Genomic DNA, 10,385 nt, shown 5'->3' with positions numbered 1-10,385 from the left:
GAGCCGAACCTTGAGATGGCTCAAACTTCCTCTTACCATCATTACCCTTGGTTTCAACTTGCTTATTGGTCGACGCCCTTCTTCTCTTGGCCAACATGAGATTTTGTGCCATGAGAATCACAGCATCCAAAGTAACCTTCTCAGCAGCAATAACATTCCCTTGAACATCCTCGGGAAGACCTTCAATATACCGCTCAATTCTTCTAGCTTCAGTAGGAAACATTTCAGGACATAGAGTAGAAAGAACCAGATAACGATTGGTATAGTTCTCAATGTCAGTACCCTTGACCTTGAGTTCCCAGAACTCAGCTTCAAGTTTCTGAACTTGACTTCGAGGACAGAATTTGTTAACCATCATGCTTTTGAGTTCATCCCATGGAATTGCATTAGCATTATCAATTCCTACGGACTTGGTATGAGCAGTCCACCAAGTTAAAGCATTGCCACCCAATGAGCTAGTGGCATACTTTACTCGATCGTTATCACCACAGTTGCAAATACGGAAAATAGATTCCATCTTCTCGAACCAACGGACTAGTTCGACAGCTTCTTCAGTCCCCTTAAATGCAGGAGGATGACATTTTGAAAAATCCTTGTAGGAACAAGGTTTCGGTTGTGGATTAGCATGGTTAGCTTGGGCGTTGCCTTGGGCGACAGCGAGTAACTGTTGGAATTGCTCAGTAGTTAACACAACATTGTTAACGGTAGGTGCAGCTGAACGAACCATGATGTCACTACATAAAAGTGAACATAAGTCGGATAAGTTAACAAATTTGAGCAATTAAAAGTAGGAATAAGATAAAGTATTAATATCACATGATATAAATAAAACACTTTATTTTATTAAGGAACTAGGCATTAAATAAGCCTTTTAATATATGATTCGGAAATAGAAATAGTTTTAAGGCATAGCCTTTACATAGATGGAAAATAGAAAGATAACTAAAGAATATTAAGATTCATATTCCTTCTTCTCGTCCTCAACCTTCTTCATAAACTTCTCAACTTTCTCATTCTTCGCCTTTTGTTTCTCATGCAGGAACTCGAGATTATCATAAAGGTTAGAAACTTCATTGTTGATTACATGGTACTTGTGGTCCCTTATAGAAAGTTGATTATTCACGTGGTTTTCCTCCATCTTCAATCTAAGGTCAACATCTTCTCTTAGGTAGGAGAGAGATTGCTTCTCCCATCGGGTATTTCTATCACCTTCATACTTCACCAACTTTATTTCTTTCTTTAGTTCAGCATTTTCCTCCATGAGCTTCTTGATCGCTAGGACTTTTTTCTTCATTTGAAAATCGATCCTTGCAATATGGCAAATTAGGTCATCGGTAGTTTTTCGCAGATTCATGAGCTCGTACTTGGCATTAACTTCATCGTAGAAAGGAGATCGGGATCTTTTCTTTGACGGCCCAGTTTCTTCAAGACATTTCCTATTGTCTTTATTCCTCGGGGTTGGATAGTATTCAGGAGACCCATGTAACTTTAGAGTAGTATTTGGGCTATAATTTGGTGAGGGAGGACCACCAAAGCCATAAGGTGGACTTTGGACTGGTCTTTCTGTGGAAGACCTTTCAGTATCTTTTTCGGTTGGCTTGAAAAGATTCATTTTGGTCGTTTGATGATAATTAGACATCCTAACATTAGGAAGGATATTTTGATTAGAATCTTTAAGTCAAGTTTATTAAAGCATAATCGTTAAGATTATGGGGCAATCCTAAGTGCTTTAATTCTAAGGCAGGAAAGGTTATAGTTTCCTAGATTGCTAAGGCACTCTAGCTAACAAGTAAGACACACATAAAAATGCAATCCTGGTTCTCTATAACAGCCTGGTTATGCTCTGATACCAATCTGTAACGTCCTCCCAATAGGGTCTGGAAGGAACGTCACTATTATCAAAACATACCAACATATTATAATAAACGAGAACAATACTAAATGATGAATTTAACTTTAATGAGTACGCAGAGGAAAATGAAATGTCGTTACAATGACAGGAATAACAATATCGTAAATGTTCACATGTAGAAGTAATAAATGCGATATCTCTTGATCCTATGTCCAAGTAGCATTACATAAGTAGTAAGTATAAGAGCTTGAATCAAACAGCACCTGAGACAAAACATGCTAAAGTGTCAACCAAAAAGGTTGAGTGAAGTTCATAGGTTTAACAAAAAGTTTGTCGTTGTTTTAGACCACAAGATTTAGTTTGTAAAGTTGATCTCCCGCAGGATCAAAAAGTTATGCCAATGCGTGATATTTAGACTAAACGTTCAAGTTTTGCCCATGACAAGTTGTGTCTGTCCTTGTCGGTTTAATTTCATTATTAAGTAATACAATGACTTGGTCAAATGTATCGGGGACGTTACTCCCGATAGGCCTACCCCTAATAATTAAGCATGCCGCATCAATTAAAAATATCACTGTAGGGACTTAGTCGGACATAGCCGGGTATAGCATAGTTTAACAGTTTGGTACTTGTGTCTAAAGTGTAAAAAGTAAAAACATCATGTGTCTCACCCCAAGTAAAAGTAAGTAAGTTTGCTAGCAATTTAAGAGGGGCTATGAATTCACCTTAGTAAGTAGAGAGAGAGTTATTCCTCGGAATAAAGAGTTGAAGGAGTGAGCAGGAAAGTCAACCTATTGACATTTAAGAGTAGTTAAGTGTTTTGCCCATGTTTAAGTTTAAGTATGTGTTTAAGTATAGTTTGTTTTACTAAGTTTCTATTCCTAGTAAGTTACTATTTTTATAAAGTTTCCATTTTTAGAAAGTTTCTTATTTTACTAAGTTTCTATGACTAGAGAGTTTCTACTTTTATTAGTGTTTTCCATTTTAAGATACTTGTCGTATTAGATAAGCTTCCAATCACCCCTTTCCCTTCGAATGGCTAATTTAGATCTAGGGGCTTGAGCCATAGGACCCTTTAAATCGGAAATCCAAACCCTCTGCCTAGAATCTCATAGAAACCATTCGTCAAGAAAGTTCGAAGATCTATACATCTCTAATACATATCCCAAAATGTTTTTATGTTACAATATAAGTAGTAGGTTATAGGTGCTAGTAATAGTAATAGTGTATACATGTTATTTATTTTATTTTTAATTGCATATAATTTATAACATTATTTACATGTTTCGGTAAAAATAATAACCGAAGTAAAAAGTAAAAAAGTAAAAAGTAAAAAGTAAAAAGTAAAAAAAATAAAAAGTAAGAAAAGAATACTTACTAGTAGTAATTCTTCAAAGAGAGAATGAGAGAAATTTTGATGTGAGTTTGAATGAGAAATGAGGGGTATTTATACTTGAAAAAATTAGGTAAAAAGAATAAAATAATTAAAAGAAAAAGAAATATTTAATTCTTAATGGGATTTTAAAATTAAAAAGTATTAAATGTTAGGTCATGGGATAATGCACAAAATAAAATAATAAAAGTAGTTTTTCCATTACAATTTTTAATTAAAAAGTAATTTATTTATTTATTTATTATTATTTTTTATTTATTTTAAGAATTTTTTTTATGTAAATAAACAAATTTATTTAATGTTTTTCCAAGAATATTTGTCAATAATATTTTATTTTTTATTTTTTATTATTTAATTAATAAATACAAATTTTGCATAAAAATAATAAATAATTCGGTATTTTGTATTTTTAATAATAATTATGATTTTAATTATTAAACTATAGCTTTAGTAAGTTTGTAAATATTATTACATTTATATATAATTGGATTTATTATATAGTTAAATATATAATACATTAACTAAATAATAAAAGTGATACAAAGTTTATATACTTAGTTAAATTATGTCAAATTATATAAATTAATAATATATTATTTATTTAAGCGTACATTGTTGACTAAAAATTACTATTTGGTCAATATTTAATTGTATATAACAACCCTTAATACATATAGTCAGACATATAACCCTAGGGTTAATTCAGTAATTTAGAAGTCGAAAAGTGAGGGTTGTTACAGTACTGCCTATCATCCACAAACTGATGGGCAGAGCGAAAGGACGATACAAACGCTTGAAGACATGCTACGGGCATGTGTTATTGATTTCGGAAACAGTTGGGATCGACACCTACCGTTAGCAGAATTTTCCTACAACAACAGTTATCATTCTAGTATTGAGATGGCGCCATTTGAGGCACTTTATGGTAGAAAGTGCAGGTCTCCGATTTTTTGGAATGAAGTGGGGGATAGACAGATTACGGGTCCGGAGATAATACAAGAAACTACCGAGAAAATCATCCAAATTCAACAACGATTGAAAACCGCCCAGAGTCGACAAAAGAGCTACACGGACAGTAAAAGAAAAGATATAGAGTTTGAAATTAGAGAAATGGTCATGCTTAAGGTTTCACCTTGGAAAGGCGTTGTTCGATTTGGAAAATGGGGAAACTAAATCCAAGGTACATTGGACCATTCAAGATTATAGATCGTGTCGGACCAGTAGCTTACCAACTGGAGCTACCTCAACAACTCACGGCTGTACATAACACTTTCCACGTCTCGAATTTAAAGAAATGTTTTGCTAAAGAAGATCTCACTATTCCGTTGGACGAAATCCAAATCAATGAAAAACTTCAATTCATTGAAGAACCCGTCGAAATAATGGATCGTGAGGTTAAGAGACTTAAGCAAAACAAGATACCGATTGTTAAGGTTCGATGGAATGCTTGTAGAGGACCCGAGTTCACCTGGGAGCATGAAGATCAGATGAAGAAGAAATACCCGCATCTATTTCCGGAAGATTCGTCAACACCTTCAACAGCTTAAAATTTTGGGACGAAATTTATTTAACGGGTAGGTACTGTAGTGACCCGAACTTTTCCATGTTTATATATATTAATTGAGATTGATATTTACATGACTAAATGTTTCCAACGTGTTAAGCAATCAAACTTGTTAAGACTTGATTAAATGAAATAAGTTTCATATAGACAATTGATCACCCAAGTTGACCGGCGATTCACGAACGTTACAAATTTTGTAAAAACTACATGTTGTGGTATATATAAACATATATATATGGTTGACATGAGATTATGATGAGTAAGTATCTCACTAAGTATATTAACAATGTGTGATATACATAAGAAATGAGATTACTAAGTTAAGAAACTCGAAATGATATATATAACGATTATCGTTATGATAACGTCTACTAAATACATATGTATCATATTAAGATATTGATACACTATATTTAACATGATAAAATGATATTTAAATATATCATTAAGTGTGTTAACAATGAACTACATATGTAAAAACAAGACTACTAACTCAAGAATTACGAAACGAGACTTATATGTAACGATTATCGTTGTAACGATATTTTAATGTATATATCATATTAAGAGATATTCATACATCATAATATCATGATAACATAATAATTTAACATCTCATTTGATATAATAAACATTGGTTTAATAACATTAATTGAGATCGTTAACTTAAAGGTTTCAAAACAACACTTACATGTAACGACTAACGAAGACTTAACGACTCCATTAGAATGTATATACATGTTGTGTTTTGATATGTATTCTTACACTTTTTAAAGAATTCAAGACACATATCAAAGTACTTCTACTTAACAAAAATGCATACAATTACATCCTCGTTCAGTTTCATCCACAATTCTACTCGTATGCACCTGTATTCGTACTCGTACAATACACAGCTTTTAGATGTATGTACTATTGGTATATACACTCCAATGATCAGATCTTAGTAGCCTATGTGAGTCACCTAACACATGTGGAAACCATCATTTGGCAACTAGCATGAAATATCTCATAAAATTACAAAAATATTAGTAATCATTCATGACTTATTTACATGAAAATAAAATTACATATCCTTTATATCTAATCCATATACCAACGACCAAAAACACCTAAAAACACTTTCATTCTTCAATTTTCTTCATCTAATTGATCTCTCTCAAGTTCCATCTTCAAGTTCTAAGTGTTCTTCATAAATTCCATAAGTATAGTTTCATAAAAATCAAGAATACTTCCAAGTTTGCAAGTCTACTTCCAAGCTTTCTAATCCATTCCAAGTAATCATCTAAGATCAAGGAACCTTTGTTATTTACAGTAGGTTATCTTTCTAATTAAAGGTAATATTAATATTCAAACTTTGATTCAATTTCTACAACTATATCAATCTTATTTCGAGTGAAAATCTTACTTGAACTGTTTTCGTGTCATGATTCTGCTTCAAGAACTTTCAAGCCATCCAAGGATCCTTTGAAGCTAGATCCATTTTTCTCATTTCCAGTAGTTTTATCCAGAAAACTTAAGGTAGTAATGATGTTCATAACATCATTCGATTCATACATATAAAGCTATCTTATTCGAAGGTTTAAATTTGTAATCACTAGAACATAGTTTAGTTAATTCTAAACTTGTTCGCAAACAAAAGTTAATCCTTATAACTTGACTTTTAAAATCAACTAAACACATGTTCTATATCTATATGATATGCTAACTTAATGATTTAAAACCTGGAAATACGATGAACACCATAAAATCGGATATACGCCGTCGTAGTGAAACTGGGGGCTGTTTTGGTTTGGATAACTAAAAACTATGATAAACTTTGATTTAAAAGTTGTTCTTCTGGGAAAATGATTTTTCATATGAACATGAAACTATATCCAAAAATCTTGGTTAAACTCAAAGTGAAAGTATGTTTTTCAAAATGGTCATCAAGATGTCGTTCTTTCGACGAAAATGACTACCTCTTTAGTAATTGACATGTAACTTAAATTTTCGACTATAAACCTATACTTTTTCTGTTTGGATTCTTAAATTAGAGTTCAATATGAAACCATAGCAATTTGATTCACTCAAAACGGATTTAAAATGAAGAAGTTATGGGTAAAACAAGATTGGATATTTTTGATCTTTTTAGCTACGGGAAATGTTTAACAAATCTATACAAATCATATCCTAGCTAACTTATATTGTATTATACATGTATTCTAATATATTATGTAATCTTGGGATACCATAGACACGTATGCAAATGTTTTGACATATCATATCGACCCATGTATATATATTATTTGGAACAACCATAGACACTCTATATGCAGTAATGTTGGAGTTAGCTATACAGGGTTGAGATTGATTCCAAAAATATATATACTTTGAGTTGTGATCTAGCCTGAGACGTGTATACACTAGGTCGTGGATTGATTCAAGATAATATATATCGATTTATTTCTGTACATCTAACTGTGGACAACTAGTTGTAGGTTATTAACGAGGACAGCTGACTTAATACACTCAAATCTTTAAAACATAATAAAAATGGTTGTAATTATATTTTGATCATACTTTGATATATATGTACATATTTGTATAGGTTCGTGAATCGATCCGTGGCCAAGTCTTATTTTCGAGGAAGGAAATATCTGTGAAAGTGAGTTATAGTCCCACTTTTAAAATCTAATATTTTTGGGATGAGAATACATGCAGGTTTTATAAATGATTTACAAAATAGACACAAGTACGTGAAACTACATTCCTTGGTTGAATTATCGAAATCGAATATGCCCTTTTTATTAAGTCTGGTAATCTAAGAATTAGGGAACAGACACCCTAATTGACGCGAATCCTAAAGATAGATCTATTGGGCCTAACGAACCCCATCCAAAGTACCGGATGCTTTAGTACTTCAAAATTTATATCATATCCGAAGGGTGTCTCGGAATGATGGAGATATTCTTATATATGCATCTTGTTAATGTCGGTTACCAGGTGTTCACTATATGAATGATTTTTATCTCTCTGTATGGGATGTGTATTGAAATATGAAATCTTGTGGTCTATTGTTACGATTTGATATATATAGGTTAAACCTATAACTCACCAACATTTTTGTTGACGTTTAAAGCATGTTTCTTCTCAGGTGAATACTAAGAGCTTCCGCTGTTGCATACTAAAATAAGGACAAGATTTGGAGTCCATGTTTGTATGATATTGTGTAAAAACTGCATTCAAGAAACATATATCGATGTAGTATATTTCTATTGTAAACCATTATGTAATGGTCATGTGTAAACAATATATTTTAGATTATCATTATTTGATAATCTACGTAATGCTTTTAAAACCTTTATTGATAAAATAAAGGTTATGGTTGTTTTAAAAATGAATGCAGTCTTTGAAAAACGTCTTATATAGAGGTCAAAACCTCGCAACGAAATCAATTAATGTGGAACATTTATAATCAATATGAACGGGACATTTCAAAAGTGTTGAATTGTCTAAGTTGTCGAAAAATCGGGTTTTCAACATGATTTTTAGTAAAATTTCTATCCAAAAGGCATATCCTACCTACCTAGTCTCAAATTAGGGATTCAAAGACTTATAAAATCAAAGGACAACTCTCAGATACTTGATCCACAAACTTAAAAGAAGAAAAAAATACAAAGTACAAATTAGGGTTTATACAAATCCTAATTATAAGATATACTCGGAAGAACTATTCCTGAAGATCAAGAAGGCTAGCAGACTTACCGATACTTAATTGAAGACTATTACTGAAGATATGTCAATAACCTAGAAGCTTTCAAAATGCGTACGCCAAGATCAAGATGATACAAAACTTACACAAACTAAAATACACAAAACCCTAATTTCTACTAAGCTCATCTCTAGTTACCAGGAACCTCAAGGGTTGATCCAGGGACTTAGGTACAGTTATGATCTAGCTCAAGAACCTCAAAGAAGACATGCACTTGACATACGTACTCACCAGAAAGATGTATGTACTTAACTGAAGACCGCAACAAGTATCAAGAAACATCCGCAAAATCCAATAACTTTCCGGAAAATCCCAAATGGTAACCCAGTTACGCAAACTAGGTCCCAATTGGTCAAACTGCGACTCATTTAGCCAAACTGCCAAATTAGTTAGCAAACTGATTATTTAATGACCCGTCAAAATCACTATTTACGCAGTCATTAACAAACGATCCCATCGCATGGTTATGCCCTCTATATGAGACATTTTAATCAAAAAGGACATTCATTTATTTAAACAAAAGTGTTTAACTCAAAATATTAATCAACAATTCCAAAAGTAATACATCCCTAATAATGTATGAAAAGTATGAATGCAAAGTTTCATAAACAATGTAGACCAAGCATGCGACTCTTTCTAAGCTTGACCTCTATAGCACAGTGTAAGCAACGTCTAAGTACCTGAAAAATACATGCTAAAAGATGTCAACATAAAGTTGGTGAATCCATAGGTTTGGATAACAATTGTATAAGATAGACCACAAGCTTTTCATAGTTCAAAACATTTGTAAAAGCATTCCAGATAATGAACACCAAATATCGAAGCTTAACTTGTTTGTGGAACGTTACCACGTACACGTATACTAGACACTCGTGACTTAAGTATTAGAGGTAAAACGATTATGCACCCATTTATGACCGACGGTCAAAGGTTAGACTAAACCCGGGTGGAGATTGTCAGTCTCAATAGATTTATTCACAACAGTTCACGCATACCAACCCGGTAATTAACCGATATCAAGCTAGGAATTTATGGTTACAACTCACGTGTAGGAATGTAAATAATTCTACGTTTGTCTATTACGTAAAATAGTAAAAGCATGCATGATTTCTCACCCCAAAATAAAACAGTAAAATGAGGCTGTGAACTCACCTAAGGGTGCAAGCGTATCAAGTTCGTAAATTCAAAATGAACGTGGTGACCAGCAGTCAACCTAAAGATATGTGTTGGTTAATATACTATGCCTAGTAAAACTAAGTCATGTCATCTTATGTATATAGTCCTAAGTGCTCAAGTTTGACCAATAGCTAACCCATTTCATTTTAAATGAAATGTAATTTGAAATTACCCTTTTCATTTGGTATTTAATATAAAGTTTTAAACCTCTTTAATAATATTAAAGTTTTATACATTTTATAAAAAGTCAACAAAAGTCAACCCGGAAAGTCAACCAAAAAGTCAACGCTCCCGAGAAGGTCAACATTTCTAAATTCTAAAATAAGTCAATACCTTTGATAATTTGGGTGAATTTTGAAAATTGTTTCATTTTATAACGTCAACACTTTTAATAAGAAAAATATCATATTTATATAATATAAACTCGTACGCGTTTAACTAAAAGCTAGACCATAAGGTCAACAAAGTCAACTAAAAAATCGACTCAGGTCAACTAGTCAACTCTGAACAAAAATGTATTTCAAAACAATGGTTGTATTCATTTAACTTTGAAAATAAAAATATATTAGTTTTGACTCGTTTCAAACGTATTAATCGTAACAACAAATTCTATAAAGTTTATAGAAATATCTATAACACAGATTAA

The sequence above is a fragment of the Rutidosis leptorrhynchoides genome, chromosome 8 (genome assembly GCF_046630445.1).
Source record: "Rutidosis leptorrhynchoides isolate AG116_Rl617_1_P2 chromosome 8, CSIRO_AGI_Rlap_v1, whole genome shotgun sequence".
Classification (NCBI taxonomy): Eukaryota; Viridiplantae; Streptophyta; class Magnoliopsida; order Asterales; family Asteraceae; genus Rutidosis; species Rutidosis leptorrhynchoides.
This window is presented reverse-complemented; position numbering follows the sequence as displayed.